The following is a 20,404-nucleotide window of genomic DNA, read 5'->3' on the forward strand; positions in this document are numbered from 1 at the left end:
AGCCGACAAACTTACTTCAGGGAGGGTGGGTGAGGAGAAGACGCATCTGACTCTTCACCATCCTGGGTACGACGTCTCATGTGCTGTACCGGTACCATGGACACTGCCAACTTAGCAACAACAATTTCGAAAGTGTGCAGCGAGGGTAACGGCGGAAACTCGGGAGACGTAAGCTGTGCGTCCCTTTATTGTTCCATTTCACCTGGGGAAGATATAGCACGAATCTCGTGATTATGAGAAACGAGATCAGCTAACGTCGTCAATTTTCGATGCCCCGGGCAACTGGATCTAAGGTGGCATTTTCATTGCAGGGAAAGCAAGTCCTCACTTGTTCATTATAGTTACAGGATGCGGTAACAAGAGACTTCTGGATGGGAAGGAATGTTACGTCTGACAATTATTTCCACTGAATGGATACCGCTAAAACATTGCAACCGGTGTTGAGAGCGCAGCGTTCGCATCGCGTGCCCCTCGCATCACCTTCTTAACTGTCGTCAATCCACGGCTGCAAACTGAATGCTTTGACAACCATCACGATGAGTAAAGAGAACTTAAGAACCATGATGTAAAAATAACCCATCGTAGGGGTCCAAAAACTTAACGAAAAATACATGGTACTTAGTAGAGACCTGATCAGATTCGTGAATTTGTCAAAACTAAAGCTTAATGTACCTTTTATTAGAACACACTTGGACATCACAGTCAATCGGTGCCAGCAGACTCACACAACAACTCACGCTGCGGACCAAACGGCGATGTCACACACACGAAGGCACAAACAACACTTAGGAAGAACTGTTCAGGCGTGCACGACGCTGCTGTGAGGTGGTAAACAGGAACCTTCCCGCTCGGCGCACGGAGTGGAACCTTTAGCACCCGGCTATGGAGGCGAACATCTTCTTTGAGTCTAAATTTATTTTTGTAAAATATCATAAATATTTTCATGGTTTTTTTCTATTTTAGACATAAAAACTATAACATGTACATTTTGTTTCATTTGTTTCGATTGCTCACCTGAAATTACAGTTCTTGTGAAAATTGATTTCTAGATATCGACCTTTTTTATACCTTTTTAGAAATATTTTTTTGTGAATAGTGATTATTCATTGTCACTGCTCGGACATCTTGTGTCCTTTTGTGGATCTTCAGTAGTTATTCTTTGCTATTGCGAGTGAATACACTGCTTTCCACGCCGTTTTTACATTTCACTCCCACCTGTTTCCCCACGTGTTTTGCACACAGAGGGACCTGAACAAACACTTACATCGCCATACTCATAGAGAGGTGCTATGCTGTTGCCGCCACTCACTTGTTCATCGTTTTGTCTCTGTTCAGCATGACGCTACTTGTGGATGTTTGGTGAAAGCTGTTGTGCTGCGTCTGCTAGGGGAAAACTGATATATGTGTGTGTGTGTAAAATGAGACACAGTGTGAGAGAGAGAGACCTAGAAAAAAGGAGGGAGGAGGGGATTGAGAAGCAGACGATTTTGGATATTTGACTATGTTTACATTATATGAGGTAGTTAGTGCCTGTGTATAATCCAGTGAGTGTTGGAAACAGTTTCGTATATTCGTCTAATAAGTTACTTTCTTTCCTTGTATCACTGTTAGTTGTCTACGCAGATTAGCAGATTATTGCTTTCTCTGAGAATATTGAGAGCAGTCTCTATGTTGTTTAGGGTGGGGGGGGGGGGGGGTAATTTCCTTGTATGAGGTAATCGCCAGAAGTAGTGTATGTACTGTCTTTTTTTAAGACTTTGGGGTGCTCAGAATATATAGTTTTAACATTTATGCGTGATTCACCTATTGAGACAGACAGGCATGAACTACAGAATAGTTGATAGATTACAGCTATGGAAAATTTGTCTGTGGAGGTGTTCTTAGTGTTCAGATTTTTCTGTGTTGTGTTCTTTCCGCAGTGTGGCAGGATGTAATTTCAACGACGGCCTAACGGGCATCGTGGAGATTATGAACGTACTCGAACTTGAGAAAGGGTTTCTCGAAAACAATTTCGCCTTCCTCCCGAAGTTTCCTCTCTACTTCTTTGTCTGCTACTCTTTCGCGCAGCTATACCGATCTATGACAATCCTAGCAGAACGACGTCTGCGGTCGTGTCTACTTGATAATGACTCCAAGCGCTGGGGATGTGCTCTAGAATTTCTTTCAGAATGAGTTCTGGTGCCGGCTCGGCATGCAGTTTTCATCTGCCAGGAGTCTATCTGTTCTCAATATGTCTTGTATGTGATTTCGTTTAGAGATGAAGGATGCCTTGCCAATACCCTTTCAAACAAGTTCATGTTTATTTTCACCTTCTTTAACACTTACTTTACCTCTCATGTTCCTCTGGTGACAAAGTCTTCCTCGGTTTTAAGTCGGTGGGTCTTGCCTGATTGAAAGAATGTTTTGTCTACGGATCTAGCCGACATCATCAGGCGCCACTGCAGTACTCACGACTGCAAAACGCTGCGCGATTTGGATGCGCATCATTATCTTTAGGTTTTACTTCCACCAGTATTGGAGTATAAGCCCATTAGGCTATGCCTCCGTCAAATCTTGTTCTGGTTGGCAACTACATCGCTGTTAACGTAGGGAAAACATTTATTTGTCATTGGCGGCGCAATCTACACACGTGATAGAGTAGCAAATTACGACTGAACAAATACACTGAAGCGCCAAAGAAACTCTTATAGGCATGCGTATTCAAATACAGAGATATGCAAAAAGGCAGAATACGGCGCTGCGGTCGGCAACACCTATAGACAAGGGTCTGGCGCAGTTGTTAGATCGGTTACTGATGCTACAATGGCACGTTATTAAGATTTAAGTGTGTCTGAACGCGATGTTACAGTCGGCGCTGAGCGATGGGACGCAGCATCTCCGAGGTAGAAATGAAGTGGGAGTTTTCCCGTACGACTATTTCACGAGTGTACCGTGAATATCAGGAATCCGGTAAAATACCAAATCTCGGACATCATTGCGCCCGGCAATGCAAGAACGGAACCAACGACGACTGAAGAGGGTTCAACGTGACAGAAGTGCAACCCTTCCGCAAATTGCTGCAGATTTCAGTGCTAGGCCATCAACAAGTGTCAGTGTGCCCACTATTCAAGGAAATATCATCGATATCGGCTGTCGGAGCTGAAGGCCCTCTCGTGGACCCTTGATGACTGCACGATACAAACCTTTACGCCTCGCCTGGGCGCGTCAACATCGACATTGGACTGTTGATGATTGGAAACATGTTGTCTGGTCGGACGAGTCTCGTTTCAAATTGTATCGAGTGGATGGACGTATATGGCTGGGAGACAACTTCATGAATCCATGAACCCTGCATGTCAGCAAGGGTATGTTCAAGCTGGTGGACGCTCTGTAAAGGCGTGGGGTTTGTGCAATTAGATTGGTATGGGACCCCAGATACGTCTAGACACGTCTCTGACAGGTAACACGTACGTAAGCATCCTGTCAGATCACCTGCATCCATTCATGTCCATTGTGTATTCCGACGGACTTGGGCACTTGCAGCAGAACAATGAGACACACCACACCTCCAGAATTGCTACAGAGTGGCTACAGGAACACTCTTCAGAGTTTAAAAACCTCCCCTGTCCACCAAACTCCCCAGACATTAACATTATTGAGCGTATCTGAGATGCGTTGCAACGTGCTGTTCTGAAGAGATCTCCATTCTCTCGTACTCTTACGGAATTATGGACAGCCCTGCATGATTCATGCTGTCAATTCCCTCCAGCACTACTTCAAACATTAGTCGAGTCCATGCCACATCGTGTCGAGGCACTTCTGGTTGCTCGCGGGGGCCCTGCACGATATTAGGCAGGTGTATCAAATTCTTTGGCTCTTCAGTTTATATGCCAGTGTTGGGGAAGGATAGCCGCGTTATCAGTTTTTAAACACGTTTTTCAGTCTAGAGAACCTAAAACTACACTATTACCTTTACAAAATAGTGCGTGGGGCAAATTTAACTTTACATTCACAGGAAAATACACATATAAACGACTTTATGACGTTTAAACCACGTTTTAGACTTAACATATCACAAGGAAACGTGTACATGTAGACTAGATAAACACTAAACTCGTAGACTAAGTTGTTTATGTCGTTGCACTAATCTCTTTCTCGTCGATCTATGCGTGATGGCAACAGAAGAATACACAAATGAAAATTACTACATTATATGAACGTAATAAGCAGGATTAGGAGAACGTGCACTTTATTTGCCACTGACGGCGCAATCTACATTCGAGCACACGATACGGTAGGAAATTACATCGGAACAAATATAAGCCAATGTTGGGAAGAAAACAGACGTTAGAAATATTTAAATATGTTTTGCAACCTGGAGAACGTAAAACTGGGCTGTTAGCTTTACAAGAGAGTATGTGGGTCAAATTTAACTTTACATCCACAGAAAATACACACATCTACGGCTTAATGATGTTGAAACTACTTTTTAGACTTTACATACAAAGAAACAAATACCGTCCGAAAGGGCCTTGAAGGGTCATCGGCACCGACCGGCCACAGTGTCATCGTCAGTCCTTAGGCGTTACCGAAAGTAGATTCCAAGGGACATGTGGTCAGCACTCCGCTCTCCCGGCCGTTGTTAGTTTTAGTGACCGGGGTCTCTACTTCTCAGTCAAGTAGCCACTCAATTGGCCTCAGAAGGACTGAGTGCACCCTGCTTCCCAACAGCACTCGGCAGAGCCGGATGGCGAACTGTCCAAGTGCTAGCCAAGCTCGACAGCCCTTAACTCCGGTGATCTGATGGGAATCGGTATTACCACTGCGGCAAGGCCGTTGATGTCTAGGCTTTACATATCACAACAAATTAAGTAAAATTTGTAAACTAAAAACTTCAGACTCCTTAGCTAACCTTACATCTACATCGATACGGATACTCTCTGCAAATCACATTCACGTGCCGGCAGAGGGTTCATCAAACTACGAGGGCAGTTCAATAAGTAATGCAACACATTTTTTTTCTGAAACAGGGGTTGTTTCATTCAGCATTGAAATACACCAGGTTATTCCCCAATCTTTTAGCTACACAACACTATTTTTCAACGTAATCTCCATTCAATGCTACGGCCTTACGCCACCTTGAAATGAGGGCCTGTATGCCTGCACGGTACCATTCCACTGGTCGTTGTCGGAGCCAACGTCGTACTGCATCAATAACTTCTTCATCATCCGCGTAGTGCCTCCCACGGATTGCGTCCTTCATTGGGCCAAACATATGGAAATCCGACGGTGCGAGATCGGGGCTGTAGGGTGCATGAGGAAGAACAGTCCACTGAAGTTTTGTGAGCTCCTCTCGGGTGCGAAGACTTGTGTGAGGTCTTGCGTTGTCATGAAGAAGGAGAAGTTCGTTCAGATTTTTGTGCCTACGAACACGCTGAAGTCGTTTCTTCAATTTCTGAAGAGTAGCACAATACACTTCAGAGTTGATCGTTTGACCATGGGGAAGGACATCGAACAGAATAACCCCTTCAGCGTCCCAGAAGACTGTAACCATGACTTTACCGGCTGAGGGTATGGCTTTAAACTTTTTCTTGGTAGGGGAGTGGGTGTGGCGCCACTCCATTGATTGCCGTTTTGTTTCAGGTTCGAAGTGATGAACCCATGTTTCATCGCCTGTAACAATCTTTGACAAGAAATTGTCACCCTCAGCCACATGACGAGCAAGCAATTCCGCACAGATGGTTCTCCTTTGCTCTTTATGGTGTTCGGTTAGACAACGAGGGACCCAGCGGGAACAAACCTTTGAATATCCCAACTGGTGAACAATTGTGACAGCACTACCAACAGAGATGTCAAGTTGAGCACTGAGTTGTTTGATGGTGATCCGTCGATCATCTCGAACGAGTGTGTTCGCACGCTCCGCCATTGCAGGAGTCACAGCTGTGCACGGCCGGCCCGCACGCGGGAGATCAGACAGTCTTGCTTGACCTTGTGCCGATGATGACACACGCTTTGCCCAACGACTCACCGTGCTTTTGTCCACTGCCAGATCACCGTAGACATTCTGCAAGCGCCTATGAATATCTGAGATGCCCTGGTTTTCCGCCAAAAGAAACTCGATCACTGCCCGTTGTTTGCAACGCACATCCGTTACAGACGCCATTTTAACAGCTCCGTACAGCGCCGCCACTTGTCGGAAGTCAATGAAACTATACGAGACGAAGCGGGAATGTTTGAAAATATTCCACAAGAAATTTCCGGTTTTTTGAACCAAAATTGGCCGAGAAAAAAAATGTGTTGCATTACTTATTGAACTGCCCTCGTACATTCACAATCATTCTCTATTATTCCAGTCCCATACATAGCTCTGATTTCCCTTATTTTATTGTGATGATCGTTTCTCCCTATGTAATTCGGTGTTAAGAAAATATTTTTGCATTCGGAGGAGAAAGTTGGTGATCGTAGCTTCGTGAGAAGATTCCGCCGCAACGAGAAACGCCTTTGTTTTAATGATGTCCGCCCGAAATCATGTATCATTTCAGTGAAACTGTCTCCACCATTTTGCGACAACACAAAACGTGCTGCCCTTCTTTGAGCTTTCTCGATCAGTCCTATCTGGTAAGAATCTCATACCGCGCAACAGTGTTCTACAATAGGATGGACAAGCGTAGTGTAGGCAGTCTCTTTAGTAGATCTGTTACATTTTCTAAGTATTCTGTCAATAAAACGCAGTCTTTGGTTAGCCTTCCCCACAACATTTTCTATGTGTTCCTTCCAATTTAAGTTGTTTGTAACTGTAATTCCCAGGTATTTAGTTGAATTTACAGCCTTTAGATTTGGTTGATTTATCGTGTAATCGGAGTTTAACGGACTCCTTTTAGCACTCGTGTGGATGACCTCACACTTTTCCTTATTTGGGTCAATTGCCAATTTTTGCACCACACATTTTATCTTTTCTAAATCGTTTTGCAATTTGTTTTGATCTTCTGAGGACTTTACTAGTCGATAAACGACAGAATCATCTGCAAACAACCTAAGGCGGCTGATCAGGTTATCTTCTGAGTCGTTGATGCAGATAAGGAACAGCAAATAGCCTATAACACTAACTTGGGGAATGCCAGATATACTTCGGTTTTAATCTATGACTTTCCGTCAGTTACTGCGAACTGTGACCTCTCTGACAGGAAATCACGAATTCAGTCACATAACTGAGACGATACTCCATAAGCACGTCATTTCACTACAAGCCGTTTGTGTGGGACAGTTGGCTTTACACATGCCAGAAAGAAGACACATGCACATGCACATGCAGCTCAGTATCTCCATGCGACTTTCTTCTCGTGTCAACCAAAAAATTCTCCAGTTCTGTGAGAAGAGATGGAGAAAAACTGGAAAAATTAATCATGAAAGGGAAAATCGAGGGCAAGAGACAGAGAGGAAGAGCAAGATCTTGAATCTGCTACTTCAGCATGTTCTGAGAGAAGGTGGTAACGGTGCAGGATGGAGACGTTGGGTTCATGTGATTACGACGCTCAGCACTGATACAGTTTAAAGGATTTTATTCAACTTTAGCTTTGCATCTTATTGTAGAATTTGTTGGATGCTATTCTGAAGTGCTTTCTCAAGAGGAAAACTTCGACGATATGGTGCAGTGCCGAGATGCTAAAGTCCGGCGGAAGATGAAAGAAAGACAGAGAGGAAGGAAGATCAGCGTTTCATGCCCCGACGACCGCGCGATTGTCGGAGACGGATTAAGAAAGATAGGGAAGAAAATACACCATTCCATTTTCAAAGAAACAATTCTGCCATTTTACTGGGCCATTTTACGAAAATAACGGAATATGGATGCCCGGGAGAAGATTTGAACCGTCATCCTGCCGAATGCGAGTCAAGTGCGATTCCGCCCAGCTCTCGTTGCGGAAGATGGGTAAGCACGAACTCTGGAGGGAGTGTCGACGACAGCGGCTATAGGATGCGCAGCTGTCCAGCTGGCTTCCCTCTGATGTTTTCGACGTGCTGCTCCCAGATGAAGTCGAGGTCCAACGTCACGTCCAGCAGGTACTCTGCCGTGTCGCCCGATGGAAGTGCTTCGCTGCGGAAGTGCATTTGAGCCAGTACTTGCTGTAGTGGCCTCCTGCAAAGTGCCAGTGCCTGTGGCTTGCTGGCACTGAAGGACAGGCACCATTCCACTTCGCAGCCTACAAGACATTGCAGGCTAACTGGTGGTGATGTTGTAGGTATCTGGCTGCCGCGGATGCTGTGGCTGTACTGTGATTGGTGGACGCGAGGACTAGTACAATGTGTACAGCGCTGGGCCAAGAACTGACCGCTGTGATACTCCTGCAGCGATGATCCTCTCAGTGGATATGCTCCTCTGGACGCGCACGTGCAAGGGTTTTCTCCAGAGTGAGATTGGAGGAGGGGTACATGCGATACTGGAAGCTCGAGTACTACGAGTTTGTAATGCCTCACAGAATCGAGCGATCGAGAGGCATCGAGTAATATAGTCCCGAAGTATCCGCGTGTTCTATGATGCATAGCGCACCTTCGATATGGCTCGCAGCAGGCTAATGGGTCAGTAACTCGAAGACACTGGTGGGTCTTAGCCGGTCTTGGCTGGCGCGATGATGTTAGCAGGATTGCACACTTGGGTGAATCTTCTGATGTGCATTACATGGTTGAATATCTCCGCCAGGTTATATGGGGTGATGAGAGGGAGCTGAATAATCATTTTAATCATCAGATCCACCTGCTTTTCTGCTGTTGCGGTGCTAAAAGTGATGAGGCACTTCTTCCCAAGTTATTGGGTCTATGTCCTTTTTCCATATGGTGGAGATACGGTGGAAGACGAGCTACTACTCATGAACCTGTGCAGGGTCCTTTGGGTCGGCATTCGGCGGAAATTTTCGACGAAATTGTCAGCGAGAGCATCAACCTTGATGTCCGGATCTGCTGCAGTGTTTTTCCCTATTTGGAGCAGGGTAATATGCTGGAGCTTCCGTAGCATGGACTTCTGTCCTCACCATGCAGATCCATCTTCCGGCTGCAGTGTAACGACACTATTCTATGTGTTAAGATGTCGCGAGAGCTGCCCCTCCATTTGTACCCGCTCCCCCTCCCCCCCCCCCCCCACTCCACCCCCCCACCCACCCACCAACAAATCGAGTCCTGTGGCCCATCTGTTTGTGCTTCGTCACGCTGTCCGCCCCAGCGTTTGCGCCAGCGATCGATAACTGCTGGATTAAAGGTGTGTAATGCCTCCTCGTCCGCAGTTCGTGGACTTGCGGTAGCAGGTTCGATTCCCGGCAGGGTCAGGAATTTTTCCTGCCTCGAGATGACTGGGTGTTGTTATGTCGTCTTCATCATCATCATTCATCCCCATTACGGTCGGAGGAAGACCATGGCAAACCACCTCCACTAGGACCTTGCCTAGTACGACGATGCGGGTCTCCCGCATCGTCCTCTGCGCTCCTCGGAGTATGGGACCTCATTATCAGTGGCTTCTCCGCCTGTCGAAGATGCGCCGAGGAAATGCCACCTCCGTTTTCACTGTCGCAAACACTGTTCAGTACGTGCAGACGCCGCTCTTCCTGCACCGAGTACCATGCCTTGCAGAGATGTCTTAGTGATCGGGCTTCCCCTCCAGCCTGGTTTCAATCACCTCCTTAGTGAGACTGTCTCAGGACCTGAGAGACTGCGCCACTATACTTCGTTGAGTGCTGGTACTCCAGACAATGTTCAGGCACTGCAGATTTACTGGATTTTCCTAGCTACACACTGAACGTCACCATTACTAATTATAGGCGTCTCGTGGAAAATTGATCAAATCTGGCCGTCTGACTTGGTCTCTACTTGGGCAGGGCCGGTGAGAGGGTGTTTATTGTATTTATAGTAGTTGGCTGCACGGACTCCAGTGCAGAACTACACGTTCTGGAAACAGACTCTCCACATGAGCTTTGACCTTTCCTGGCTAACACGTCTGCACCACTTTCCAACGACCAGAGACCGCAGACTGTGGCTTGTCGCCGCGCTGCCGCCTTATTACGACAACCTTTGTGGCCTGGGTCGGCCCGGGCCGTGCCAGCAGCGCGGTCGCCACAGAACTGCGCCCCTGATTGATGCGGCCGCTGGCTGCGGCTGCGGAGATAAAGACGAGCCGCGGGACCAGCAGTAATGAGATCTCGCTGCCAGCGAATCCCCGCAAAGAGCCTCCTGCAAGCAATTACGCCGCCAAAGGCCGGCGCTGCGCCACGCCGCGCGCCGTGCGGGCAGCGAGCGGCTGGCTGCGCAGCTGCTGGCGGCCGCCGCGCCAGGGGTGAAAGGAATTCCCGTCTTCTTTCTCGCGAGAAACAACGCGCACTCCCCGCTGGGAGCAGTAGCGAAGGCGCTTCTGCGTCCACAAAGAAATCACTTGAGAGCGACCGCGGGGAGCTCTCGTCGACTACGGCGCGCTGCCGAGCGCGGCGCGTCTTCTAAGCGCCGTGCATTACACAAAAGAAAAGACGAGCGGCACTGTTCATAAAGATGCATTCGCTGTACAAAAGCTTCACCGTTCGGTGCACTGTGGCAATGACGTTTTGCCTTTGAACTTTGAGGCAGTCGCTCCTTTTTCCATCTTCGGCAACAATCAGGAAGAATACACAGCGCTTCCGACATTTGGGTCTTGATTGTAGTTCATTGAAGATTATTTCGCGTCTACATATTTGTTTCGGCATCAACTGTGGCAGCTGACCCTTAACACAGACAAATGTAATGTATTACGAATACATAGAAAGAAGGATCCTTTATTGTATGATTATATGATAGAGGAACAAACACTGGTAGCATTTACTTCTGTAAAATATCTGGGAGTATGCGTACGGAACGATTTGAAGTGGAATGATCATATAAAATTAATTGTTGGTAAGGCGGGTGCCAGGTTGAAATTCATTGGGAGAGTCCTTTGGAAAATGTAGTCCATCAACAGAGGAGGTGGCTTACAAAACACTCGTTCGGCATATACTTGAGTATTGCTCATCAGTGTGGGATCCGTACCAGGTCGGGTTAACAGAGGCGATAGAGAAGATCCAAAGAAGAGCGGCGCGTTTCGTCACAGGGTTATTTGGTAAGCGTGATAGCGTTACGGAGATGTATAGCAAACTCAAGTGGCAGACTCTTCAAGAGAGGCGCTCTGCATCGCGGTGTAGCTTGCTGTCCAGGTTTAGAGAGGGTGCGTTTCTGAATGAGGTATCGAATATATTGCTTCCCCCTACTTACACCTCCCGAGGAGATCACGAATGTAAAATTAGAGAGATTCGAGCGCTCACGGAGGCTTCCCGGCAGTCGTTCTTCCCGCGAACCATACGCAACTGGAACAGGAAAGGGAGGTAATGACAGTGGCACGTAAAGTGCCCTCCGCCACACACCGTTGGGTGGCATGCGGAGTATAAATATGGATGCAGATGTAGATGTAGATGCGGCGAGTCGAGTTAACTGACTGCTATCCTTCGTGTCCACTTCACCGGCTCCTCAGTGTGCATGCACCCCAGTACCAGACATCGGCGATCAAGTACTTGTCACTCTTCATAATAGCAACACTAGGTGTCTCTAGTGAAAACAGTGGCAAAATCCTGCTCTGTTGTTGATGTCTGCCTCTCGAAGAAGTTATCCTGCTCTCTGCCCGCAACGCAATATCTCGCCTCATTGAAGAATTACCTGAAGCACTTCATGTTCTGAAAGTCATAACTTCGTAACTTTTGCCTCTCTGGCAGTTCAGCAAATGCCTCCATCCTCCCCCAGTCATTTTTCTTCCTTTTGTCGTTTTTGAGTCAATCATATTGTTGAATACTGAAGCCACTGAAGGTCAGTCGTCTGGTAATCTCTTAGTTCCTCCCTTATCCGAATCCGAAAAATACATTTCAGTTCTGAAACTGTCATCTGCTACGTTGATAACGAGTCGATCAACAACAGAATCTACGAAGCCAATCACTCGCCGCATTTTCTCCTTTTCTTTTACGACGTGCTGTTCTATATCCCGTCAGTGTTCAGCAGTCATGTGTGAAGAAGGTGCGTGCGTTAGTTCCAATACCTGTGGCAGCTTAACAGTCTTGTTATTTCTCGGGAAAAATCCATTAAATTGGTTCCAGAGCAGTTCTGTTGGGTTCATATTATAATGATACAGTGGAAAATGTAAAAATGCTGCATTCGCATGGTGTGCTCGATGCTGTGAAAATAATTGTTTTTCGTGTTTCTACGACACTTATATACATCTGTGGTATAAGACAATGGACATAATCCAAATGAAGAGTATTTGGTTTTTCATTTTGGCCTTAAAAATTAAATTGCTATGTTTTCTTAATTTAAGCAACCTTTATTAACAGTCTCATAAAATATCGATGATTAAGAACTTATATTTGAAATGATAACAAGAACTTCGCGTGTAGTATATAATTACAAACAAGAAGACCTTCATTATTCATAAAAATGATGATTAATTTTACAATTATGAGATGTAGGTATTTCAGACTGAACGAGGAAAAAAAATAACACAAGGGAGACTTGAAGCAGACAACCATGAACTGCAGTAATTTATCAATCTAGCATGTTGCCGATTCCAGTATGCATTCAGTAGCTCCTTGGCCGCAGCTCGTGGTCTTGCGGTAGCGTTCTCGCTTCCCGCGCCCGGGTTCCCGGGTTCAATTCCCGGCGGGGTCAGGGATTTTCTCTGCCTTTGATGACTGGGTGTTGTGTGATGTCCTTAGGTTAGTTAGGTTTAAGTAGTTCTAAGTTCTAGGGGACTGATGACCATAGATGTTAAGTCCCATAGTGCTCAGAGCCAGTAGCTCCTTGTATCTAAACTGTTTCGAATACAGTGTCTCAGAAAACTTCAGAGCCGATTACATCTATAAATTTATGAAAAGTTTTGGGAAATACCTATTTCTCGGCAGTTTTTAACCCTGTTCCACATGAGTGTTTCAGTATGGAACTTGAAGCAGCCTCAGACATTTTCATACTGCGTTTTACAGCGCGACAATACGAGCACTACAGTGCGGAGGCTATGGTTGTACACGATTTTTGAAATAAAAACTACTTAGCTAAAGCGTGATTAAGAAAAACATTGAAGGCTGTTAACAGAGTTGACTATCTTAAAGGTTTATTTAACGTAACTTCGTAATTATATTTCTAATACATAAGTAGGACCTACTCCCAAGAGCGCAACAACACCAGTGTACGTGTGCTACGGCCTTTGACCAATCATCGCTTTTGTGTTTGTTAACGTAAGGTTTATGAACGCAGTATAGGCGTTTTGCTGGCGCGAGATACTCCCGATGCTCCAGTATAGATACCAATATCTTTGGTCGAAGTCGTCACGCGAAACTCTTTGTTTGTAAATAGTTGGCCCTCGTGTTCCGGTTCCGACCCACCTTTGTTCATCACTTGTATTTCTATCTTGTTCCTACCACCCCTTCTCTAAAGTCCATTGCTTTCAGTGCCCTAATTTGAAATCTACTTGATCGCAACTGTCTTTTGTTGTCTACTTTTCACGGACAAATGTAAACTCTCCTTTTTTTTTCTACTGTAGCCCTCACTGCTTTCCCCAATTTGTCTTATAGTTACTTCTAAGTTTCATATCCCATATTAAATGTAAGTAATTTTCTGTAATACTTACACTTGTAGAATGTCAGCTAGGTGTAAGTGAGGGCCAGGTGATCCTAGTCTTGCCGCAATCAGTAAATAAATATAATGAGAATTGCATCCATCATGATAGTGTTGAATTAAACTCATATAATTGTTGGCTCAAAGACTTTGAGGAAAGGCCCAGCAGCCCAATATAAAACGGTTTCCTTCTTCACAGCAGTTGACAAGGTCTCTTTGCGAATTGAGTGTCGTAAGTGAATTTGATTGGTGTCGGCGTCTGGGACGAGAGGCTATACGCTGAGGTGACAGAAGTCATGGAACAGCAATATGCACATATACAGATGGCGGTAGTACCTCGTACACGAGATATAAAACGGCAGTGCATTGGTGGAGCTGTTGGACCTAGACGTGTGGGACATTCAGTTTCGGAACTCGTTAGGGAATTCAATATTCCGAGATCCACAGTGGCAAGAGAGTGCCGAGAATACCAAATTTCATGCATTACCTCTCACTATGGACAAAACAGGGGCCGAAGGCCTTCACTTACCGATCGAGAGCAGCGGTGTTTGCGTAGAGTTGTCAGTGCTGACAGACAAGAAACGCTGCGTGAAAGAAACGCAGAAATAAACGTGGGACGTACGATGAACGTATCCGTTAGGACAGTGCGGCTAAATTTGGTGTTACTGGGCTGTGGCAGTGGACGGCCGACTCGAGTACCTTCAGTAACAGCGCAACGCCTGTAGTGCCTCCCTTGGGCTCGTGACCATACCACTATGACGCTAGACGACTGGAAAACAGTGGCTTGGTCACGTAAGCCCCGATTTCAGTTATTAAGAGCTGATGGTAGGGTTCGAGTGTGGTGCAGACACCACGAAGCCGTGGACCCAAGTTGTCAACAAGGCACTGTGCAAGCTGGTGGTGGCTCCACAAAGGTGTGGGGTGTGTTTACATGGAACGAACTGGGTCCTCTGATCCAACTGAACCGATCATTGACCGGAAATGGTTATGTTCGGCTACTTGGAGACTACCTCCATCCATTAATGGTCTTCAGGTTCCCAGACAACGATGCAGTTTTTGTGCTGACAATGCGGTATAGGCCGGCGGCTGCGGCCGAGAGGTTCTAGGCCCTTCAATCCGGAACCGCACTGCTGCTACGGCCGCAGGTTCGAATCCTGCCTCGGGCATGGATGTGTGTGATGTCCTTAGGTTAGTTAGGTTTAAGTAGTTCTAAGTCTAGGGAACTGATGACCTCAGATGTTAAGTCCCATTGTGTTTAGAGCCATTTGAACCAATTCTGAAGCCGACCGGTGATATATCACAGGGCGATAAATGTTTCGAGACATCGATGCAGGTTTTATGGCTGATAATGCGCTATGTCACCGGCCCACAACCGTTCGTGATTGGTTTGAAGATCGTTCTGGACAGTTCGAGCGAATGATTTGGCTGACCAGATCACCCGACATGAGTACTATCGGACATTTATGGGATCTAATCGAGAGGTCAATTCGTGCACAAAATCCTGCACCGACAACACTTTCCGAGCTATGGACGGATATAGGGTCAGTATGGCTCAGTACTTCTTCGGGGGACTTCAAACGAGTTGTTCCTTGCCACATTGAGCTGCCGTACTACGCCGGGTAAAAGGAAGGGAGTATTAGTACAGAATGTAGTGTAGCCTGCGTAGTGTAGCCAGCAACGTGATTCTGGCGCCAACATGGTATATCCTATGTACAATAAGATTCCCACTTAGGCCAAGGGAGCTTGAGATTTACTCGATATTTTTTTAATTTCCTGCATACCGCTGAAAATACAAATTAATAATTCTTTTCGTTGTATGTAAACTGCTGGCCATTAAAACTGGAGCACTTGGAAGGATAGCAAATAACTAAATATTGTTTATTGTGACCATCCAGTACAGTAATAAGAGTGCATTAATAAATTTATGGGTGATTTGCTAGCACCCATGGACGAAATTTTATACACAGGGCTGCCTCCTCTGGGAACAACTATAGCACTAGGCTGGCTGGCTGGCTGGATGACATACAGGCGGACGCCACTCCATGCAGCTTCACCTCTGTGCCAGAGTTAATCAATCGTGCCAGCCGGAGTGGCCGAGCGGTTCTAGGCGCTATAGTCTGGAACCGCGCGACCGCTACGGTCCCATGGATGTGTGTGATGTCCTTAGGTTAGTTAGGTTTAAGTAATTCTAAGTTCTAGGCGACTGATGACCTCAGAAGTTAAGTCCCATAGTGCTCAGAGCAATTTGGACCATTTTTTTATCAATCGTGGCGGCTGGCTAGCAGTGGCGTGCCAGTCTCCTGATAATGTCTTCGTTGTGTGAGAGTACTGGCCTCAGCAACAATCGGACACCATCTCTATCAAGATAGGTCTGGACAGAAAGGTTGCACTCGTTATTGCGTTATCTTATTGAAAGTTAGACCCACAGAGATGTCGAAGTCAGGGCCAGTCACCGGCCACAAAACGTAGAAATGTTAGGCTTCTGTGCAAATTATAGGCAGATTATCGTGTTGTGTTCCCAATGGCGCCTCATTCCATTACGCCAGGTGCTGGTTTTGTATGACGGTGGCGAATGCAATACAGCAAAGTCCGCTCTACTTGGAGCCTCCATACATCGTGATCCCGTACGTAGAACAGGAAGTCGTCTGAAAAGACAATATGGTACCACTCCTATGTCCAGCGATGCCACTGGGTGCACCACTACCCGCGCGCCTCTCTCTGCCACCGAGTCAAGTGAAGTTCCAGGAGTGATCGCCGTGCTGACTGTCTGGCGTGCCTCAGACGTTGTCTTATAGATACATGAGTTGCCGCAATCAAGCCCTTGTCCTAAGTCAAGATACCTGATGTATCTGTACGACCCTCTCGGGCACTACTCGCACGGGACCAATGATATCCTGCACTGTATTGAATACGGGCCTCCTTAACCCATCGATGCCATGTTAGCATGAGAGTCCTGAGAGCCCGATCAATGTGATACTCAATACTGCATACCGATAAACTGCAGTATCGCTACGATACGAATCTGTCACCGTTGAATTTCGACAGCTGTCTCCTCTTTTACACAACTATAACACGTTCTTCTCGCAATCAATAAAAATTTAAATGCTCTTTCTGAATGTGAAATCTCCTACATAGTTTTTCCTTATATACAACACTGTATACGGTCTTATTACTACCTCCTGGAATGGTAATCATTTGTTTATCCAAGCGTGCTAATTTAGGCCTGTTCCATCCGTCTTGAAAATGTTGCAGTTTTAACGGTCAGCAGTACGAGTGTTCGTAAGTCGCTTTCCTTACTGTATTCCTACTCTGTATACTTTACGGGTGTTGGATTGTTTTCAGCGGAATGACGCCCATTTATCATTGAAACGGCAGATCAGTAGCAATGGCAACTTCATCATTTAATTTTACAGTGTCTGCATGCATGTATACCTGACGTGATGACGATCTGCAGCGGTATTAATATTGCGAAACTAATTCGCTAATTTCGAATTCTTTGACATCAGTTGTATTAGGAATAGAAACATCATTCGTGTTCGAGTCCTGGCCTGGCAACAATTGTCGTCTGTCGGTAATAGGTAATATTTCTATATCTAATGCAGCTGGTGTCAAAGAATTCGCAGTTGGCGAATAAATTTCGTACTACATAATCTGCTTCTTGACATGGAACCCAGAAAGCTGAAGCACTACGTAATATGGCTGCAAAATGGGGCCACAACAGTGTATTGTATGAGGATAAGACACCGTGCATACTCGCACTTAATACCGTGTCTGTTAAAGCGCCGCTTCCGAGATGGAAAGGTGCGCTGGGCAGCCTGGGTGTGGTTTTCAGGTGGTTTTCCGTATTCCATCAGGTGAATACCGTGGTGGTACCCAGTCCTGCCTCTGTTTATACGACTCGCAAACGTTTAGAGAACTTTCGCACACTGTGGCGTGAATAACGCTACACGCAGGCGGCTACGGTGCACACAGTCCCGGGGGATAACTGGGAGCCAACAAGAAGGACATCTGGCCACCGCTTAAATTAATCATGCGAAATCCGTTAATAACCATGCTGATCCTGAGCAGATGCGATGTAAAGGCACAAAAAAGAAGAAATACCACACTGTACATCTTCCGCTCCATCCAAATTGCATTCTACTAACACAGTAATTGTATCTTTAGACATGTACCCCCCTGAACAAGACTTCCCTTACACAGTGAAGGTTTATGGGGTGAGCAGAGGTAAAATATTCCAATTTTACTCGCGTTGGTGACACATTGTTCAAATATTGAAGACAATTTAGATTGCAACAAATCTGTTGTGATAGCTTGTAAAACCTAGTTATCTTCACCGTAAACATTTTCTTAACATCGTGCCGTTCCTTTTCTTGAAGCCTTACAACCAGTCTGGATTTGCAGAAAAGTCTATACCCATTTGTTTTGCAAGTTCAGCAGCTCTTTCCAGAAACAAATTTTCTGGAATGAGAGTGTCCAGAGACATAGTTTGTTTGAACCAAACAAGCAACACAATCTCTTAATTTTGTATTTAGCGGTTCTCACAGGTATTCACTTTATCCCGAATGTTGAACGTCGAAAGTAACGTAGACTGCAACTAATCTGCAGTCATAGTCGGTAACTTGATCGCTACTTTCAGTTATCATCAAAAGTGTGATCTACGTCGTCTGCAGGAAATCGACACTGAAAGAAGACTGAACCTTGCGGGGCATGTTCTACTAATGGAAGCTGGAAGAATTTCCGAATCAGAACTGTTGTAGAAACCGGCAGATGGATACAGAGGTAGAGAGGGAGATCTGGTAACACCTGGAAACGATCGTTTGCAAAGGATCTTCAACGCATGGACACGAAATCGGAAGAATCTGGAAATCTTTCTTGTGTACTGCTGCAGAGGCCCGTGAGAGGTCCTTTGATGTACTCTTGTGCTCTCAACTTCCGCCAGAGCCGGGGTGCACGAGAAATACAGAGCCCGCAACGAACATGTGGCGTCACACGAGTCAGATTGCTCGCCATACTTCACGAACGCCGTGCAGGACCCACGGGAAATCAATATGCCGACGAAAAGGTACCCACTACAGATCTTAACTTTGTCGTGTGCTATACAGAGCTTGCATGTATTTAAACGTGCAGTCAAGAATTATTAAACTCTTGGGAGACGCCTGATGGCACTGTTAAGACGTGCAGTGTCACGTGCTCTGACGTTCGCACCGGGGGCCTGTCTTCCTCATGGACCTCGGCCAGAGGCCTGCGTTTCCCAAGAGGGCGACGAATATTCGGCAGCGCCCCCTGGACCTACGATCCCCACCTGGCTGGCCCGAGGCGCCCTTCGCTTATTGGCCGTATAACTCACGCGCTGGAGAGGAGTACGCCATTGTCTACGCTAGCTGCAGCGCCGCGGCTTTCACGGGAAACCAATTAAATCCCTCCTGTTTCAACCTACAGCCTTCGGAACACGTGCAATAGCGTCCGTTTGAAAGAACACTACAAATTTATGGGTTTACCGGAATTGTTAGGACCGCTATCACACGAGGGCGTTACGGTGCGCAACGCAGTATCGGTGAAACGGATACCTGGCCTCGTTAATAGTCGCAGACGTGATTCATAAAGAGATGCCTCTGCACTGCAGCGTTGCCCCGGGAGCGTCCCAGCGTTATGTATCGCTGTATTCACTCGGCTACCCACACAGTAATTCGTGGTGTTTGGACGACCTGCTTCAAATAAAACCTCAAGTATGCTTAATCACCTTCAGTGAATTTCATCACAAAAGTTAGGACAGATTGAACCAAGAAAGAAAAAGTTTGTCAGGTGCGAGTAGGACTATCTCTCTAAGGGATCCGTACAAACTTTGTTATTTATATAGACAGTTCTTCCATCCCTGGAAACGAGAACATCGATATGTTTTATTGTTATCGACATTGATGTCGGCGAAACATCAGTCCCGGGAATTTCAAGAATTTCCAGAATGTTTTACTTTTAGATCTGAAATCGGATAACAAATGAGGAAAGAAATGTTTTTTCACGTGATATAGTTACGGATTAACATTTTTCTGATTTTTGCCCTTTACTTGTACTATGAAACCTTGATACTATCCAGCTTCCGTGAGTCTAGGTCAACGGGAAGTACACTATAGGTTTGCGGATGTCAAAATATGTGACATAAATGGCTGTATCTTTTGATTGTGTTTACTCATAAGCTTAAATTTGTTATTGAGGGTTGAATAACACCTAGGCGGTTTTTTGTTCTACTGATTTTTATTTGTATGAACTAATTTTCGGCTTATTAGGCCATCTTCAGATAACTACTGGCTATTGTTTACAGGGAGCTTGTTTTCTTACGAACCAAACATTCTGGACGAAGATACAACGCACTTACATACGATCTTTAGTTGTGATATTGTTTTTGGAATTGTCAAACGGGTCTTTTGACTTTTTGTTCTGTAAAACTGGTCTTTAACATAATAAATCACATTTTATAGTTTTCCAGTACCATATATGACAACAATTAGAATTATTTAGACTACACATTATTACAAAATTAAAATTTTTTGGTATTTCTTGTGAACAGTTTCACTTCTAATTTTTGTCATACATGATACTGACAAACCATAAAATGTGATTTGTTATGTTAGATAACAGTTTGACAGAACAAAAATCAAAAGACCCGTTTGACAATTCCGAAGACAATACCACAACTAAAGATCGTACGTAAGTGCGTTTATTTTAGTCCAGAATGTTTGGTCCGTAAGAACACAAGCTCCTTGTAAATAATAGCCAGTAGTTATCCAAAGTTGGC

The sequence above is a fragment of the Schistocerca americana genome, chromosome 1, assembly GCF_021461395.2.
Source record: "Schistocerca americana isolate TAMUIC-IGC-003095 chromosome 1, iqSchAmer2.1, whole genome shotgun sequence".
NCBI classification, from domain to species: domain Eukaryota; kingdom Metazoa; phylum Arthropoda; class Insecta; order Orthoptera; family Acrididae; genus Schistocerca; species Schistocerca americana.